The sequence below is a fragment of the Halichoerus grypus genome, chromosome 2 (genome assembly GCF_964656455.1).
Source record: "Halichoerus grypus chromosome 2, mHalGry1.hap1.1, whole genome shotgun sequence".
Taxonomy (NCBI): domain Eukaryota; kingdom Metazoa; phylum Chordata; class Mammalia; order Carnivora; family Phocidae; genus Halichoerus; species Halichoerus grypus.
Genome location: NC_135713.1, coordinates 97,209,106 through 97,229,320, shown reverse-complemented (window position 1 = coordinate 97,229,320; position 20,215 = coordinate 97,209,106). Strand labels below are relative to the sequence as shown.

Sequence of the window (20,215 nt, the reverse complement as noted above, 5' to 3'; positions counted from 1 at the left end):
AAGGCTGTTCCAACCCTTATTTACTGAGAAAGGTAAATCTACTTAGACAAACTCTAAGTTACAAAATGACTTTCTTAACCTGTCCCCGTCTTCTTTCTCTACAAGGAACCTCTCCTGGTCAGTTTGTAGAAGGTCCACACTATGTTGAAGGCAGCACCATGGCTGTCATTTAGTCACCTGAACTTGGATGATAATTTTTCCTGAGCAGTATGGGCCCTAATCTCCAGGAAGATGGTGGCTTAGAAGGCTATTTGATTAATTCGGCTTGGTAAGTCACTGCAAAGTCGTCATGGATGGAGACAGCTATGGGATCCATTCTTTCTAGGGTCACCTGATACAGTCCTGCAGATCCTTCTGGATCCTCTGTCCATTTTGGCTCCAAGGGTAGAAAGCAAAGCTATACTGGAATCTATGTTTCTTTCTGAACAGTGTTCAATATTTCTCTCATCTAGCACTTCCTCCACTTTATATTTGTAATGGTGGCGTTTATAGAGAAGTGTAGACAGGTGGCCCATTGGTCATATCTCTTTTTAGAAAGTGTGATTCCTCCACCTGTGTGGTTGGACAGCAGGCCCCAGACTCTGGACCCAGGCCATGCCAGTTAAATCAGAATTGAGGACCCCAGCCAAGACAGGCCTAGGCCAGCAAACAGGACTTGGAAATATGGGGGTGGATCGTGGGGCTTTAGTTCATCTCTGGTGGGTGCTTGAACTGAGAAGTGATGTAAATGTGAAGCTGGGGCAACCACGTTAGCCCACAAGAAGATGAAGGGAGTGTGCTGGCGATGGAGAAAGGAAAGAAGCATGCGGAGAGAGGCAGAGAGGAGCAAGAAAGTGGCCTCAGTCGGACAGAGTAGTCATCTAGTTGTACCAGTCTCTCCATGTGTCTGGATAAAACGTCTGCCCTCAGGTTCTGTGACACACTCCATATCCTTCTGACAAATTCCCTTCTTTGATTAGGTGAGTTGAGCAAATTTGGTTCCAGAGAAGAAGAAAAAAAAAAAAAATCATAAGATAGGAACAGGAAAGTATTGGGACTTGGTTTTAGTTTTTTGAATACCACCTCCAAGATAAGAGAACATTCTGTTAACCAGTGATTTTTCTAATTTCTCAGCATTATACTTTTATCCTCTCTTTGTAGATCTGGAAAAAGGTCCCCCACATTTAAAATAGATTTTGTAGCATCTTGTCATCTTAGGAAATACTCTTGGATTAGATAACAGCATTCCTGATTTTCCAGACAACTCAACAGGGTCACATAGACTCTCAAATCAACATATCTAGTAACTGTTACTGCCCCGTGTCATGAACTGATAAACTCATCAAGCCTACAACATTGCAGATGAGAGAGGAGGTAGAGAAATAGGCTTATCTCCCTTTAGAGTTTGCCTCCATTTCAGAACTAACTTCGTAGTGCCAAGAATAACGGATTATTCTCCCTGTGATGAAATGTACTTTCCAGCAATATTGAGTCCTTCCCCCCAGTACTGGGTTACGATGTCAACATGGCTTACTTATTCTCACACCAGCATGAAGGTTGACCTAATTACTCAAGTGCCAACACGAGAGCATGGTCCTTAGTTTCTCTTCCAGAAGTGAGCGCATGACCACCTGATAAACAGGATGCCTCTCACTGCCGAACACCCCTCCACAGGAGACGGCTAATGATGCCATCTGAGCCGTACTGCTTTCCGTTCCGGAATTTGATGTAGGATTTCACACATAGACTTGAGCTGTTTTGCCAGCCTTTGGCAATTTCCAAGTTTCCCACAGATTCATGAAAAATCCAGCTGTTTCCAACTATTTGGAAAAGAGCACTATGTGATAAAATGAGGATAGAGGGGGATCTTTATCCAACTTCTCCAGCAGCCATAGAGCTTTGGATCATATTGAGAAGAAAAATTGCAAGCTCAATTGTTCAAAGATTAAAAAGAAGAAGAAAGGACGCTTTATATTAAATTTCTGAGAATACCTTTTATTTACCAAACATTTGAGAAAGCTAAAAAGCTATTCTTTGATTAATCAGGTATGAGCTCATTCTGCCTCCCTAATCCAGCCTGTGAATAACTGTAATGAAAGGTGAGTAGCTGTGGCTCACAGGAAGGACATTTGGACATCTTGACAATAATCTGAGAATGGATCTCCGGGCAGCCGCAAATGAAACTGTTGTGTAGTCAGTGCTCCTCAACCCATCCTTGTTGAAGGACCACTCTGTTTGCCAATTTAAAACTTTTTCGCAGAATCTTTTCAACAAATAGGGCTCAATTGGATACACATACACGAAAAAAAAAAATCCACAGTTCCCACCCTTTACAGAAATTAAATCAAAATGAATCCTCAATCTAAATTCAAAATCTAAAACTAAAAAACTTTCAGAAAATTGGCTAGGATACCGAAAGCATGATGCGTAAAGAGAAAAACTGATAAATTGGAATTCATCGAAAATAACATCTCTTCGAAAGACACGGCTAAGAGAATGAAAAGACCAGACCGTCTAGGAGAAAATGTTTGCAAAGCACTTACATGATAAAGAACTCGTATCCAGAATATATAAAGAACTCTCACAACTCAATACTAGGGGGAAAAAAACCTATCTTTTTCCATTGGCAAAAGATTTGAACAGACATTTCACTAAAGAAGAGCTACAGATGGCAAATAATCACATTAAAAGATGCTCAACATCATTAGTCAAATACAAATTAAAACCATAATGAGATCCTATTACAAAGGCTAAAATTCTATAAACTGACAGGACCCCACGCTCACAAGGCTATAGCGCAACCAGAACTCTGGTACATTGCTAATGGGAGGGTGAGGCGGCACAGCTGCCTTGAACAACCGTTCTGCACTGTCTTATAAACTTACACATAGACTTGCCTTATGAGCCAGCAATCCCCTCTTACATCTTTACTCAATGAAATAAAAACCTATGTTTACGCCAAGAACCACATGCAAATGTTTATAGTGGCTTTTTTCAAAATTGCCAAAAACTAGAAAAAACTTGTATCTCAACTGGAGAATTAATAAATAAACTATAGGTATCCATGGAATACTACTCAACAATCAAACAAAGAATAGTATGCACAATAACATGGATGAATCTCACATGTTTTATGCCAAGTAAGATAGGCCAGACTCAAAAGACCACATAATGTATGCAGATATTCACATCACTACACTGTACATCTGAAAATATGTTCCATGTCCACTATATCTCCATTCAAAAAATAAATTTTTTTTAAAAGATTTTATTTATTTGACAGAGAGAGACACAGCGAGAGAGGGAACACAAGCAGGGGGAGTGGGAGAGGGAGAAGCAGGCCTCCCGCAGAGCAGGGAGCCCGATGTGGGACTCGATCCCAGGACCCTGAGATCATGACCTGAGCCGAAGGCAGACGCTTAACGATTGAGCCACCCAGGCGCCCCCCAAAATAAATTTTTTAAATACAATAAAATCAATTTTTGTAAAAGACTGCATGATGGATGATGCCATTGATATAGTATTTTTACAAAGGCAAACTCTAGGGACAGAGAACAGACCAGTGTTTGCCAGGAGCTGAGAGTTTGGGGAAGGGTTGACTACAAAGGAACAAGAGGGAATTTGGGAGGTGAGAGAACCTTTATAACTTCACTGTGGTGGTGGCTGCCACACTATATATATTTGCCAAAACTCACACTAAAAAAGGCAACTTATTTTATGTAGATTACACTTAAATTCTTAAAGTGGTGGGAAAAATCCTTCACAGACTGAGAGTATTATAAAATACAATAAAATTAATTTCTAGAAAAAATGATTTAAAAAAAGACCTACATAATACAAGTCTAAATTCATGATTATTAGTCAACGAACATAAAATTTCTTTTGTCGGTGTCATTTCTAAACACTGATTCTCAAGTTCTGAACTTACTTCCTCAGAAACTACAGAGTTTTGTAGACCTGTCTCCATCTGCAGACTGCACTTTGAGTTGCACTGTTGTAGAGGACATTGGCTGATGGTCTTCTTCAAATCCATTCCCACCTAACAGCACCCCAGTTTCCTCATGAGCAATTGCTCCCCGCCCCCCCAGCATACAGTCCAGCAGGACCATCAGCCAGGCTCAGGTCTCCTCATCTAGGCCCTGGACACTCACCTCCTGTACCTGGGCTATTCCATGCCAACATTGTGTCCAACCCAAACATGTGCTGGTATAAGGCTCTTGTCTTGGTTTCTCCATCTTGACCTCTGCAGCTCCTTTGTTTCTACCTATTTCCATGCCTATGGCACCTCCATGGTCTACTCGTGGAGATGTATTCCCTTCCCTTCCTAGAGGAGGGAGGCCCATTTTCCTAGGGACCCCCAGGCCATATAAACAACTTCCCTCCGCTTGCTTCTCCACATCAGGATGGGCTGATGCTTCTTCAAGTGACAGAATTCTAACTTTCAAGGTTATTATCACCTCCGTAGAGACTCAAAAGATTTAAAAAGTATACTTTGAGATTCATCATGCACCTGTGTTTTTTTTTTTAAAGACTTTTATTTATTTGACAAAGAGAGACACAGCGAGAGGGGCAACACAAGCAGGGGGAGTGGGAGAGGGAGAAGCAGGCTTCCCGCGGAGCAGGGAGCCCGATGCGGGGCTCCATCCCAGGACCCTGGGATCATGACCTGAACCGAAGGCAGACGCTTAACGACTGAGCCCCCCAGGCGCCCCGTACCTGTATGTGTTAGAACACTTTTCTCTCTCAGTAAAAGGCAACGGGCTTAAACATTTTTATTCTCTCTCATAAGGAGAAGTTAAAAATGTAGGTAAGTTTGAGAGTTGGTTGAGTAGCTCAATGGTGGCATCAAGGACCCAGTGGCATGGTGTCAGGAACCCATTCTACTCAGCCGTTCCCGGAGGGCTGGCCATGCTGCCTTCCTGGTTGTAAGATGGCTGCCGTGGCAACACCTCGCTTGGCGGTATCAAGGGAAGGATAAGAAGATGACAGGACTTGCTGCTCTCATGAGCAGAGAGACCCTCTTTTAATCAGGGAGGAACTATTTCCCAGCAGCTCGTGGCAATGCCTCCTCAGTTGCTTTGGTCTGAACGGACTCTCCTGCCCATGACTAGCAACGAAGGAGGCTGGCAAAGTGAGTTCCCAGCATTACCTGCCATGATCACGGAAGGTGGTGCTGCCAGAGAGAAACCAAAGGGACACACTGTCACCTTGTGTTCCAGGCTGTCCCCTCCCTCCCCTTCCGAGGCCAACAAAACTCTTTACTCAGCTTTAGTAACAGAAGAGCTGCAGGGGCAGGGGGGATATCCGAATACTGAGGAGGGAATGCATCGGGAAGTATTCCAAGTATCTTTTCTGTTTGAGCATCATCACACACATATTTAACCTCTCCGGGCTTTCATTCCTTCATCTGTGAACTGAACACTGACTCTGCTAATGCCTACAACATAAGGTTATTTTGAGAATTAAACCAGATGCTATGTGGCAAGTACTTGTTACAGGACATGGTCCATAGTAAGTAGTCACTCAAAAGTGGCTATGTTTTAAAATTGAAAACAAGGAAGCATATTCAAAAGTATTAAATACCAAAGGCCTAGATTTTGAAGCATACTAGAGTTTAGGAAAGGAAGACCCTGTTGTCCATTGCAGTCTTGTGAGAAAGCTGGCTTGGAAGGGTGGCTAGAATTGGAACTGCGAGGAAGAGAAGGAAATCACTGGAATAGATCGAACAGCATGAAGGGGACAGGATGGCTGGAGCAGAGGGCAGTGTTCATGTTGTGGGAGGGACAAAGGTACTGACGGCCAGAAAGAACTCACTTCATGCCAGTGCTTTGCCTTATCCAAGTTCCTCAACAGCCTTGTGAAGGGGATGTGTTGGTTAGGGCTCTCCAAAGAACAGAACCAATAGGGCATTTATTAGTCAGCTCAGGCTGACCTAACAAAATGCCATTAACTGGGTGGCTCAAACAACACAAGTTTATGTTTCTCAGTTCTGGCGACTAAAAGCCTGAGATGAGGGTGCCAGCATGATTGAATTCTGGTGAGAGGTCTTCCTGGACTGCCTCCCAACTGTCCTCACATGGCAGAGAGAGAGCGAGATCAACATCTTTCTCCTTCTCTTTTTTCTTCTTTTAATAGGGCCAATAATCCCATCATGAGGGCCCTACCCTCACTATCTAATCTAGCCCTCATTACCTTCCAAGGGCCTCATCCCCAAATACCACCACATGGAATTAGAGCTTCAACATATGAATTTGGGGATACACAAACATTCCATACATAAGTATGTGTATGTGTGTGTGTGGAGATAGATGAACAGAAAGTTAGATAGATGGATAGAAAGTTAGATAGATGGATAGAAAGATATAGACAGATAGATATGAGGAGATTTATTTTAGGAATTGGCTCACACAGTTGTGGAAGCCTGGTGAGCCTAAAAGGTGATGGAAGAGGCCCACAGCCTGGAGACTCAGGAAGAAGGTGCAGTTCTAGTCCGGAGGCAGTCGGCTAGAAAAGCAGGAAAAGCCAACGTCACAGACCAAATCCAAAGGCAGTCTGCTGCAGAATTCCTCTTGCTCAGGGGTGAGCAGCCCTATGCTCTGTTCAGACCTTCAACTGAACAGGGCCCACCCACATTATGGAGAGAAATCTGTTTTACTCAAAGTCTACCAATTTAAATATGAATCTCACCCAAAAGCACTCTGACAGAAACAACCGGAATAGTGTTTGACCAAATACCTGAGTATTATGGTCCAGCCAAGGTGGAACACACAATTAACCATCACAGGCAGATTTTAATTTTAGTTTATAGATGAAGCAATTGAGGCTCAGAGAGATTAAGTAACATGCCTAAGGAGATGGAACAGCTGAGGTAGAACTGAAACCAGGTCTGTCTGAATCCACGGTCCCTATCTCATACTGTTTTGTGCTGGGTCTGTAGAGAAATGCATTTGAACAGACATTGTGAAGCAAGAGAAGGGCTGGGAATAGCACGTGTCTATGCATCTTCCAGAGTAATCACGGTGCCTAGCCATAGAAATGCTTAACATACACTTTAGAGGTTAGTGGGTGGGTGAGTGGATGCATGGATGAAGTAAAAAATCATCACTGGCTAATCACGGCTGCAAAAAAGGAACCAATTCCCGGTATTTCTTCACATCTGGCTTGGCTTTAGAGCTGGACTGTTCAAAACAGTAATCATTAGCTACATATGCCTATTAAAATGAAAATGTTTAATATTAAATCAAAGAAAAATCCAGTTTCTCCATTGCACTAGCCATATTTGGACTGCTCGGTAGCCCCATGTGGTGAGTGGCTACACATTGGATGGCACAGACACAAAACATTCCATCATCATAGAAAGGTCTACTGGACAGCGCTACTCCAGAGAGACTGTGCTGGTCCTCCCATCAGAGCACTTATGCACGTCTCTGTGAACATAGGCTTGTTTCTTGGAGATGAATTATGAGAAAGCTTGTAACTCTAAGCCCAACCAGTCTCCCCACTGGCCCAGACCTTTCTTACACAATGCACATCAGTGGGGACCTGGCCCTCGGGTGCCTGTTTCTGCTTCAGAGGCACAGTAACTGCTTGCTCCACTGGATCTCTGCACAGACCAAAGGTGCCATTGACATTTGGCTCCCTTCGAACTATAAACATCTAACAAGCTCCAGATGCACAAGTAGTAGATTTAAAGTCCTGTCAATATGGACACTAGGGCCTGAAATGAAACACTTGGCATTCAATTTGACTAAAATGTTACACTCATAATTTATTGGTTCAATAAAATATGAATGCTAACAGCCAATTTTTAGGCTGGAGTCTCTGCACGTGTGTATGTGTGGGTGAATACGGTTTTTCAAGACAAAGTTACTAGCAGAGTTAAAAAACTGGTCTTCCAAATAGAGCTTTGGTGATAATAATCATGTTTAATGGGCCCAAAATGTTATTCCTAATAGCGTGTTGCCACACAAAACCCTTTCCTGAGTTGAGTGATAAAATAAAACTGCTGACTAACCACAACGTCTATGTGGAGTGAAGACATGGACATCAGAAGAGATTGGAAGTGTCAGAACATAGGAGCCTTCCCAAAGTGACTTCACCTCCCAACGTTTCCCCCTAGAAGGCTGGCTGCGATGTGCCAAGCTGCAAATGACTGGCTTTAATGAAAAGGGAAACATGATGAGCTTTGTAGCTATGGAGGGGGTTTAGAAAGCAATAACAGCTATACCAAATGTTTGACTCATGGTAAGCATGACAGCTAAAAACAAAAGATGCTTTTCCCAATCAATAGGAATCATTAAAAAAAACAAAAACCCACAACTTCTTTTCTCTGACCTCAATTTCATCTCTTCCCCTTCTGTTTAAAACAAAAACATGGGAAGGTGGCATAGATTTATGTTTCCTTATTCTCCCCACTAACTATAACAAAGAAAAAAAAAAAGCCTAGACATTGTATATAAAATAAACATGCGAGACTTTGAAAAGAAAGGAGAAAGGAAAACCATTAGGGAGCTGGAGACCCAAGGCACAAAATGGCAGTAAGTTTCCTGGGTTGTCTTTTTGCCTCCTATATCTCAGACTGGGAGCTAAAGAATCTAGCCACCCAGAAACACCAACTAGCGCAGGCCAAAAACAACAACATCAAAGCCTGCTCTCTTTAGCCAAAGGACCAGGAAAGGAGTAGCCTAGTAAGACAGAAAACTTTGAGACAGTAATCCAACCAAACACCAGAGAAAAATTTATGGCCCTCCCCCTACCGGCACCAACAAAGGCTAAGGTAAGCCTAGACTTTCACCTTCTTGGAGGGTGTAATAAGGTGCCAAGCAGGAAGCCAGGACTTTCATCCCTGCTGAATGATAACAAGTCCCTCCTCACTCCCAGAGAGACCACATGCAGAGCCTGGACTTCCACCCCCACCCAGCAGTAACGAGGCATTCCTCCCACCCCTGCTAGAGTGATGGCAAGGGGACCTAGTTGAGAGCCAGGAAGTTCATCATTACCAATGTCATTAGCAGTAGGAAGACAATTTCTCCCCTCATGCTGTCAGTGGGGACCATGTGGGGAGCAGTAACAAGGCATCCCCACTTCCCCTACCAGCCAGGGAGGTTATGCATGAAGGCAGGATGTCAGAGCTCCCACACCTGCCCAGCGGTTCTATATGGAGAGCCCTTGAGTGTCAAAAGAGGCATAGTGGAGAACCAGGACTTCTACGAGCTAATAATGAGTTGCTTCCTCCTCTCCCCCTGCTGGAGTGGTGACAGAGGAAACCAGCTAAAACAGAAGGTTTAAATAAGATTCAGAATCTGATGACACAATATCTAAGATGTCCAGGTTTCCATAAAAAATCACTCCTCACACCAAGAACCAGGAAGGTTTCAAATTGAATGAAAAACCATCAACAGGGGGCGCCTGGCTGGCTCAGTCAGAAGAGCATGTGACTCTTGATCTCTGGGTGGTGAGTTTAAGCCCCACGTTGGGTGTAGAGATTACTTAAAAAATATATTAAAAAAAAAAAAAGACTATCAACAGACACCAACACTGAGATGACAGAGATGTTTGAACCGGCAAAGATTTTAAAGCAACCCATCCTGAGATGTTTCAATAAGCAATTATAAACATGCTTGAAACAAATGAAAATTAAGTCTCAACAAAGAAAGAGAAAGGCTCATTAAAGAAATAGAAGATACCAGGATAAACCACAGTTTAGATACCCAGATATCCTTCAAATTGTGTTGTATCCACAATGTGGAATATTACTTACCTATAAAAAAGGAATGTACTTTTTTAAAAAAGATTTATTCATTTATTTGAGAGAGTGAGACAGCACGGATGGGGCAGAGGAGGAGAGGGAGAGAAGCAGAGTCTGCTAAGTGTGGAGTCCAACATGGGGCTGGACTTCACAGCCCCGAGATCATGACGTGAGCCAAAGCCAAGAGTCAGATGCTCAACAGACTGAGCCACCCAGGCGCCCCAGAGATATACTATTGATACATGCAGCAACCTGGAAGAATCTCTGCAGAATTATGTTGAATGAAAAAAAAAAAATCCCAAAATGTTAAATTCTATATGATTCCATTTTTATAACATTCTTGGGGTGAAAAAATTATGGAAATGGAGGCCAGCTTAGTGGCTGTCAAGTGTTAAGGAAAGGGTGAGGATAGGAGGGACGTGGGAGTGGCTCCCAAAGGGCAGCTTGAGGGATCCTTGTGGTGTTAGAAATGTTCACTATCTTGAAACTAGACCCCTGTCTTACACCATACATAAAAATTAACTCAAGGGATTAAAGACTTGAAAGTAAGACCTGAAACCATCAAACTCCTAGAAGAAAACATAGGCAGTAAGCCTTCACCTAACGCTTGGTGATTTCTGGGATCTGACTGCAAAGGCAATAAAAACCAAAAATAAACAAGTGGGACTACATCAAATTAAACAGCTTCTGCACAGCAAAGAAAATCATCAATAAAATGAAAAGGCAATCTACCAAATGCAATAAAATATTTGTAAGTCCTATATCTGATACAGGGTTAATATCCAAAATGTATAAAGAACATTTTAATATCCAAAATGTATAAAGAACAACTCAATACCAAAAAAAAAAAAAAAAAAAATCAATTTAAAAAAGGGGCAGAGACTCTGAAGAGACATTTTCCCAAAAAGACATACAGATGGCCAATAGGTACAAGAAAAGATGCTCAATATCACCCACTCGTCATCAGGGAAATGCAAGTCAAAACCACAATGAGCTAACACTTCACAGCTGCTAGAATAGTTATTATGAAAAGACAAGAAATAACATCCTTGGTGAGGATTTCGAGAAAAGGAACCCTTGTGTACTGTTCCTGAAAAAGTAAATTGGTGCAGCCACTATGTCAAACAGTATGGAGGTTCCTTGAAAAATTAAAAATAGAACTACCATATGATCTAGAAATTCCACTTCAGGTGTTTATTCAAAGAAAATGAAAACACTAATTTAAAAAGATATATGCACTCCCATGTTCATTGCAACATTATTTATAATAGCCAACATATGGATACGACCTAAGTGTCTATCGATGGATAAATGGATAAAAAAGATGTAGTATATATATATATCTCCCATGGAAAACTATTCAGCCATAGAAGAGAAGAAATCTTGCCATTAAGGACAACATGGATGGACCTTGAGGGCATTCTGCTAAATGAAGTCAGAGAAAGACAAATCCTGTATGATTTCACTTATATGTGGACTCTTAAAAACAAAACAAAAATCCTCGCTCATAGATACAGAAAATAGATGGGTGGTTATCAGAGGTGGGGGGCGGGTCGTTGGCGAAATGGGTGAAGGGAGTCAAAAGGTACAAACTTTCATTTATAAAATAAGTCCTGGGGATGGAATGGACAGCATGGTGGACAACAGTTAATAATACTGTATTGTGTATTTGAAAGCTGATAAGAAAGTAAATCGTAAAAGTCCTCATCATAAGAAAAAAATTTGACAACCATGCATGGTGATGGATGCTAACTAGACTTCACAAGGTGATCATTCTCCCCTGTATGCAAATAACGGATCATTATGTTGTACACCTGAAACTAATATAATGTTATATGTCAGTTATACATCAATTTAAAAAAATGTTCTATCACTTGACTGTGTTAATGCCAATATCCTAGCTATGATATTGTACCATAGTTTTCCAAGATGTTAGCACTAGGTAAAGGGTACATATCTTTGTAGCATTTCTTATAACTGCATGTAAATCTATAATTATCTCAAAATACAAAGTTGAATGTAAAAAATGTGAACAGTGCAGCTTCTTAAATAAACAGGTTCATAAATTATGACCAAAATCTAGTGAGTTTGGATCCATTTCCCACCCTCCAATCGAATACTCATTGAAGTACAACATTTACTGTTAGGAAATTGCAGTAACTGACAATGAAGTACAAAATTCCTTCTCGATTCAAGGAAATGCAGCTCGGTTCTGTAGACAAAGGACCGAAGAGGAAGACGTAAGAATAAACAGCTGCACTTCTTGTCTGGATATTCAATTCAATTTAATACAATTCTTTACGCATAAAAAGAGCTTAGTCTTTAAGATTACTTGATGCATTAATTCAAAAGCATTTATTGTATGCCTGCCATGTGCCTAGGTTTATATTGTTCGTTTGATATTTCAAACCCTTTGCTAACAGGGGGGTTTGACCGAATGGTCACGACATCCCCCCACCCCACCCCAAGCTCTAATACTTGTAACTACAGTTCCCACCCTTGCTATTATCTCAGAACAAACTGTCAGGAATAGAATAGTACCTTGTGATCAGAGCAAAATGAAACCATTATTTTGCCATTACCAAACAATGCCGTTCCCCTTAAATCAGTATTACTGATGTAGTTAGTACTGCGCACAGCCCGCGACAGACATAGATGGGTTACCGGGCAATGAGAAGGTAAGAAGTATTGGGAAATTACCATTTCTCTTTGTACTCATCTACTGCCTGGAACCAATCTGTGTGTCGTACTTGGCAAAAAGAAAGAAAAAAAAAGATGGGCCACGGAAATTGTTTTTCCATGGCTCTGGCAACTGTATGCAAGACCTAGGGATGGAGAATAACGTTTTCTAAAGAGCATGTGCTTTCTGGAAAATGCTTTTGGGGTTTTTACCAAAACGATTGCCTCTAAGTCAAATGCAAGTAAGACAGTGAGAACTTACTTTGTGTTGTTCAAACCATGCCATAAGCATTGCAGATTTGGAATTGGGATCCCATCCTAACCATCCCCAAATCCAAATTTCTTTGTGAGAAATGAAAGCTTGCAATCGGTGTTACATCTTATGAAGAGAAATGTTTATAAACTATCTTCAAAGACTCCACAAGATATAACCGCTCTTACTCAACACAGCTTCTGGATGAATTAAAGTGTAAATAAATATTAAAATGGCTATGAAATTCTCATTCAAATTCATACACATGGGTTTAATACTAATAATTAAAGAAGGAGAGCTGGCAAAACACATGTAGAATTTGCCAAACCCAAAATGCTTGAAAAATAACTCAGCCTTTCTGAAAACATAGAGCACTGCTGGGTTTGCTCATGCCTAGTGACAAGAAACTGAAATATTGAAACTAACTCCATTTAAATATACTCTCTACTCCCAGCAGATGCTACAGTTCATTCCTGCCAAGGAGCCCCGTAGGCTGGCTCTTTATGCCAAGAACAAAGCATGGGTCTCCACATGCCTCCCATTCTGTCAGGGCTCAGATGCCATCAGGGCAGAATTTTCTCCCCTCCACCTCCAACCAGATGACATGTTTAGGCAGAATTCTCACTTGCTTTTAATACTTAGTTTCTTACCTCTAGTTCTTTAAGGGTATATCAGCCCACACTTTGAGGTTGAAATGATGACCACCAAGCCTCTAGAACTCTAGGTTTGGACATATCCTGTCGTGGAGTCCCTTTGGTGACATTACGAGATGGAATATAATTACGTGATAAGACTGATGCCCCGTAACTGCTATCAAATCAACATACCAGAGCAGACATGCTACCCACCAACAGGTGAAAATGGAGAGGATAGGAATGTATGTGGTCGACCCTTATCAATCCTTAACCACACTGGCTTCTGATAGGGTTAACACCGTGGCAAATACTTGAAAGAGCTCCACACTTTATAAAATATTTTTCTCCACATGATGTCTTGTCATCTCCACAACAGCCCTCTGAGTGAAGCATAGCTATTCTCAGATGAGAAGACCATGACTCAGCCAGCGGCTAGAGAGGGGCTTGTCAGGATTGGAGTCCAGGGGTTCTCTGTCCAGATTCAGGGCTCTGTCCACAATACCACAACTGAGGTAGGGTGGAGCCATTCAAAAGACTCCAAAGGCGATAGGTGACCTTCATGCATATCCAGTGCTTTAACCACAGAACTTCTAGAAGCTTAAAAGACCCCATGCTCTCCTGGGACTCTGCTGCTCAGATTTACACTGCTAAGCCAGCATCTCAGCCTCACCAGGTTGTACCAACTGGGTGGTATTTTAACTCTTGGACTATATGGACCACAATGTTTTTATGTGAAGAACTTAGAAGCTCCTGAATGTTTTAACTCTATTTTCCACCATAGAAGATCCAAAATACTCCATCGATAGCAAAACCATCTCTGACAAAAAATCTGCCAAGATGCTTTAATGAATCGTGGTACCTGATTAAAACTGAGACTTTATTGCATTTTTTACAGACAGAACAAAAGAAATAGCTATCTGAAGTTTTAAGGAATGTATGCAGTATTGTCTTTCATTAGAATCAAAAGATATGATCTAGTCCTTGAATTCAAACCCTCAATAAAATGAGATCCCACTATCCAGCTGCTAAACTTTATTTCATGATAATTAGAATACAAAATTATAACCCATGAAAGTGTTTTGTTTCAAATGAACTGATAAAATAGTTCCCCAGAAGTCCTTTTGAATGAGGAACATTAACCTAATTATTATCGAAAAGTCAAACCAGCTGATTTTATGGGTATCAAAAACAGGCTTATTTGTAAAATTTATAGAAAAGTTTTCACTGCCCTCCACTCTTACAAACTTGGGAAATATTTTACTGAAACTAGAAATCTAAATCTTGAAAAACAACCGGACCTGCAGTTACTGTAAATTCTGGCCCAAACAAAAGCAGTTAAGATCAGCAAAATTCATGAGAAAACAAGCTCTGGTGAAATTTTCAGCCCATTAATCTATTTCTATGACAGAGTAATAGGCCCAGTAGATTGAAGAGAAGCAAACAACATAATATATCTTGATTTAAGAAAGGTCCTTTTTTTTCAGTCCCCTACCACAGGGACTAACTAATTGGAAAAATATTCAGAACACAAAACTACTTGGTAGGTGCACAGCTAGTTGGGTGATTATTATAGCCATGAAGTAGCTGAGAATAGATGGATGTCAGCCAAACAATGATGTTTTACATTTTAACCTATGGCATGAGTGTTTTGTATGATGGCACTCTCCTCAGGTTTGAGAACACCACCCCATTCTAAAAAGAAACCAACCCCTTGGAAGGGGTACCCCAGAGTGGTGACACTGAGCCTTTCTGCCCTTGAGAGATCACCGGGCAAACACTGGAGAATAGGAGAGGAGGAGACCAAGTGGGGGCCAGCGGGAGAGGGGCAGTGGGGGAAGAAAGCTAATCACAAGCAAGGAAAAAGTTCCTGAGAAGGGAAAAAATGAATAAGGATGAAAAGCTCTTTGGGTCATAGTGATATAAGTTAAATATAAGTCAGTGTGATATCTGAAAGGGACTCTAAAAGGTCACTTGGCTCAGTAGCTGTTAAATGCCAGTTTTTATGCCTCTTCAGTAAAATGAAAAAAAATAAATACCACATTAAGTTTTTCATAGTTTTTTTAATTGAATGCAAGGACTATCCTTTACTGTTAATCCCTCTTTCTTTCTCTCTCTCTCTCTCTCACACACACACACACACGGTGTCATAGTGGGTGATATACTGACACTTTTTTAATGGCCTTACTTAGAAAAAAGAAATGATAATTCTATGTCAGTCTTTAAAATCATTTTAGAAATTTTAATGGTCCGTGAAAGCCAAGAGTCTAGAAGTCACTGGCCTTGTCCATCCTTTTATCCCTTTCATTAAGTAAATTCAGCTAAGTATCCAGGTCCATTCAATTTGAAAGTTCCCTGGCAACTCAGACAAAAATTCAGTCAGTCTCCAAATGTTCTGGCTAGTGCAAGCTTTCCTCAGTGCCAAGTAACCCCCCTCCCTGGGGTTTGTAACTGAACGGCAAAGAAAGGTGGTGTGATACAGGCACGTTCTAGGGACCTCGGATGACCAGGTTCTCGCACGGGATTGAGAAGGGAGGCCATTAGCTGACGTTCCTACGTCAGAAAGCAACAAATTAAAACAAGGAGAGGCCTGGCCCGAGGAGGAAACAGCAGGCACTGATTATTTAGGATTAAGATTCTCATTTCTAGACATGTATGGTAAAATATTGCCTGGGTCCATTTTATTTGCCTCCTTTGATGAGGCCAAATTAACGTTAACCAACTGTTAAAAGAACTGCCAGTCACGGGCCCTAAAGTATCCACCCTTGGGGCTTATTGGTGAAAACATTTAAAAACCCTTTCGATAATTACGAATTCCTACAATAATTAAATGCATTACGAATTCTAGTTTGGTATGTCCTAAACTAATTATTGTAGAAACTTCAAACAGAGAAGTCCTACCCCGTCGTCCACCTCCAGTCTCCCAAAGGAAGCTACCTCTGCTTCCGCCTCCTCAGGTCAAACCAGACCGTGAAGCAAAGTGCTAAGGGGGTTGGAGTCCCACTCGGGCAGTGCTTTCCAAGGGGGACAGAACTCTGAGCCCCAAACTCCTGTGCTTCCCCCACACTACAGGAGCAAGGAGCCTGCCCGGATGGGAGAAAGGAGAGAGAAACTCTTTAATCCAAGCCGATTTAGGTCACATCCAGGCAGAATCACCCTGCTAGACCTCTAACACGTACATGTGTGTAGACACATTACACACATGCTTTTAATCACGTTCCTGTGTATTCCCATTTCTCTCATAAAAGCCTCTGCCCCTAAAAACCGCCTCGAACTACACGTGTACGTATATAGCTGCCGACCAGCCCCCACCTGGTGGTCAGCAGGTGTGCGCAATACGCCGCTACACTTGCTCGTCCAGTAACAAGGTGCCACTGAGAAGGGAAGAGCACGGGCCGCCTGCAAAAGGGGACTCTCCCACTCAGCTCTTACGCTCGGTAGCTGCGTGACCTCCAGCCAGTCATCTACCTCTCCAGGCCTCTGTTTTCTTGTCTATAAAAAGCCAGAAGCAGAATATTGGTGCTGGTCATTTCTTTCGCAGCCTTAACAGTCCAGGTTCCCTGCAACTACAAATGACTTAACAGCCAGCAGCAGCTGAACAGAGCGCATGCATCCGAGCCAGGGGCTAAGCAGCATCCGTGGCTGACCGTAGCCAAACCTAGATCTTAATGTGGGGTTCTTTTTACAGTTAGTTTTGGAATACACTCAAAAACCAAAAGGAAGTTGGATTCCAATCCTTCAGTGAGGCCAGCAATCATTCTCCAAGGGCAAAAGATAAACCTGCAAGCCCTGGGGAGAGTGAGGAGAGGTACGGCTGCAGTGTTCCAGCAGTAAACTGCCCACGAGTCCTGTGGATAGGGAGCCCTGGCTCCAGGCTCAGAGAAGCCCGACAATTACCCAGCCGAGTCTCTGAAAGCAGACCAGACCGGGCACCCAGCTTCCCTCTGGGCACCAGAGGCTACTAGGCTAACCACCATTCAGAATGAACACACACAAGTCTTGAGCTACCTACCCCCACCCATATGCTACCAAAATCAAGTTGCCCCCAGACTAAGTAAAAAATCAGGATTTATCAGAACGCTGATGGGTTTTCAGAAACAGAAAGATTTGCTCAGTGAATGGAAGAAAGCAGTTCTTTGAATAATACGACACAGCTTGAGGGCCTGCCTAGGGTGAATGGAAATTAAAATAATCAAAATCAATGGTAATAATGTGCTCAAGCAGCAGTTCTGAAATGCAGATTACCCACTCAGCAGTCAACTCACTAATGACATTAGATAATATGAAATACAAACAGGAGAAAAAACAATCTAAGCCAATTACACTGATTATGCTTCTGACATCAAAAGGTATGGCAGATGAAGCTAAATTTCCATATATTAATATTTAAGCCAGTATAGAATAGAAAGTAATGCACATAATGAAGACCCACTAGATTTGAGTACACATAGCTAAAATCTCTAATCAAGCAAAAAACAATTTTCTAAATGATAATTAACAGTAATCATGTTCTTTAAGTGCAGGATATTATGAAGCACAAACCGCAATATTAAAAAAAGATGGAAAAACCAGAATTCTTTTTCCTAGCTACAGCACACCAAATCTAATAAACAGCGCAACTTTAGAGTAGCCCTCTCCAGATCTTATCAATAAACGCACCTGCAAAGAAAAAGTTACATGTTTGATTGGTGTGATCAAAAAGGCAGTGAATATTTACCCTAGAAAGACAATAATGAATAAGTAAGTAGTATACTCTAAGTCTGAGAAAGAAAGGAAGAAGGAAGCGAGGAAAGGGAAAATTAATAAGAATGGGAATAAGGATCTAGAAACCTACACCTCCCAAGATACTTCGTTGAAACAGTATACAACTCTGTCCAGGCCTTTAGCTGGCTCTTCTTTTTATTTCTCAATTAGCAAATAATCACACAGGGCGAGGCAGACTTCCTGCCAAGTGAGCACTGAAGATGGTGAGCATCGTTCGTTGTACTACCTCTGCTGGGTGAGCAGTTGAAAAACTAGTGGAAGCAACAACATACATTCACAATGACCTCCTACACAAACACACACACACACACACACACATATACACCCCCATCCACAAAGTATGGACAACCCCTGGTACACAAGATGCTTTTTAAGAACAAAGCAGGGCTGGCCCGCATGACAGTGCCCCTGAAGACAGCGTGACTATATCACACTGCTCGAATAGATCTCGTTACACCTTTCAGCGCTTAGGTAATGGACAAAATTCTGCCGTTATCTGCAAGAGGAACCACAGCACAGAACAGAAAGGTGACTTTGCTAAAATCCCGTGGCTGGTCTCCAGGAGCATCGTGGAGGGCATACGGCAACAATGTGTTTTCCTTCACTCTCTGCCTCCAGAAGACCTTTCAGAAGAGCGGCCATTTGAACCCAGCATGGGAATGAACACCAGTCTGGACAACCAGCTCTGGTGTGTGACAACAAATAATTGATTCTTGACTTTTCCATCTGATTTACCACACCAGTGAAGTGTTCCCTTTAATGTCCTGTTTGATAACAAACCCAGGTTTTATTTTCAGTCTCACATGTAACTCCCACCACTAACAACAATGATAATAATACCCTTTAAAAATAAAAATCCCAGGGCGCCTGGGTGGCTCAGTCATTAAACGTCTGCCTTCAGCTCAGGTCATGATCCCAGGGTCCTGGGATCGGCGGGAAGCCAGCTTCTCCCTCTCCCACTCCCCCCTGCTTGTGTTCCCTTTCTCGCTGTGTCTCTGTCAAATAAATAAATAAAATCTTTTAAAAAGATACAAATAAAAATCCCAATGAAGTTAGACTGAATTTTCAAAACGTAAATAGAAACTTCAGGCGAATTCATTCAATGCTGAGTACCGATCTGTTTGCCCTCATGAGCCTGAGGCAGGAAATCTAAAAGAGAAACACTTTGGTGCCCAAAATACAGCAAAACCATGAATGTACTTAATACCATTAAACTGTACACCTACAAAAGGTCAAGACAGTAAATTTTATGTGATGTGTATCTTACCACGATTTTTAGAAATTAGGAAAAAAATTCCAGCAAACTCCTGAAAAGTTATCCCTGAAGCTGAATGTAGAGAAGCCAAAACCAGTGGTTAGAAGAAGCAAATGGCTGCACGGGATGTGAAAAAGTAGCAATAACTCCGAGGTCTCCTCTGGGGCCTCATGTTCCAGCATGTGATTTTCCACTTTGCCTTTTTTCATATCCGCAGCCAACATAGCCGGTCGATGACTTCCTAGTCCAAGCTGCTTTTCAGTTACATTGTGCTGCAGTAACAGCTGACCCATGCGCCGACTGATGCCTCCACACGGCAGACCCCCCCCACCCGCCCCCCGCCCCAGGAACTTCCCTGCGATTTTCCTACTCTTCAAATTGCTTTATTCATGCTGTGTTGCCTAGTTTGTTCTAGCCTGTCCTAGATGCTCCACTATGTGCCTCCAGTCCGGAGCAGAAAAAGACAGCAAGATGCATACTTTTCCAACAAGTTGCTTTACAGATTTAAGGGAGAACCAGGGCTGCATTGAGATGAGAGAAGCAGCTTCTGGACAACTCCTATCTTATGATGCAAAGTAACAAGGTAATTATGAGCCTAAACAAGAATCCAAAATCAGGCTTTGAAAATTAGCCTGTGGGTGTATTCAGTTGAGATTTCACATAGTATTTAGAACACTTATTCTCAGCCCTGAATGTAGAAAAGCATTTGGTTGAAAACAAAAATCCTCAAAGACTAAATGAATAAATAAATAAAAATCCTCCTGTTGTATACAAAATTGCTAAGCATAGCAATCTGCAAAAGAAAAGAAAAATGATCATCGCTAGGGTATTCCCTGAACATCTGCTATCCACTGAGCAATTTTCTGGGCACTGCAGGAAATAAGGTGCAAGTAACATGGCCAGGT

The 20,215-nt window shown here is 41.9% G+C and overlaps 1 long non-coding RNA gene across 1 annotated transcript in view; it reads right to left on the bottom strand.

Moving 5' to 3' along the window:
• Window positions 1-19,830, bottom strand: part of LOC118528377 (uncharacterized) — a 105,838-nt gene extending 86,008 nt beyond the window's left edge. Inside the window, exon 1 of the long non-coding RNA XR_004913608.2 lies at window positions 19,323-19,830. This is a non-coding gene — a long non-coding RNA (uncharacterized LOC118528377). The remainder of the gene's footprint in view (window positions 1-19,322) is intronic.
• Between the last annotated feature and the right edge of the window lie 385 nt (window positions 19,831-20,215).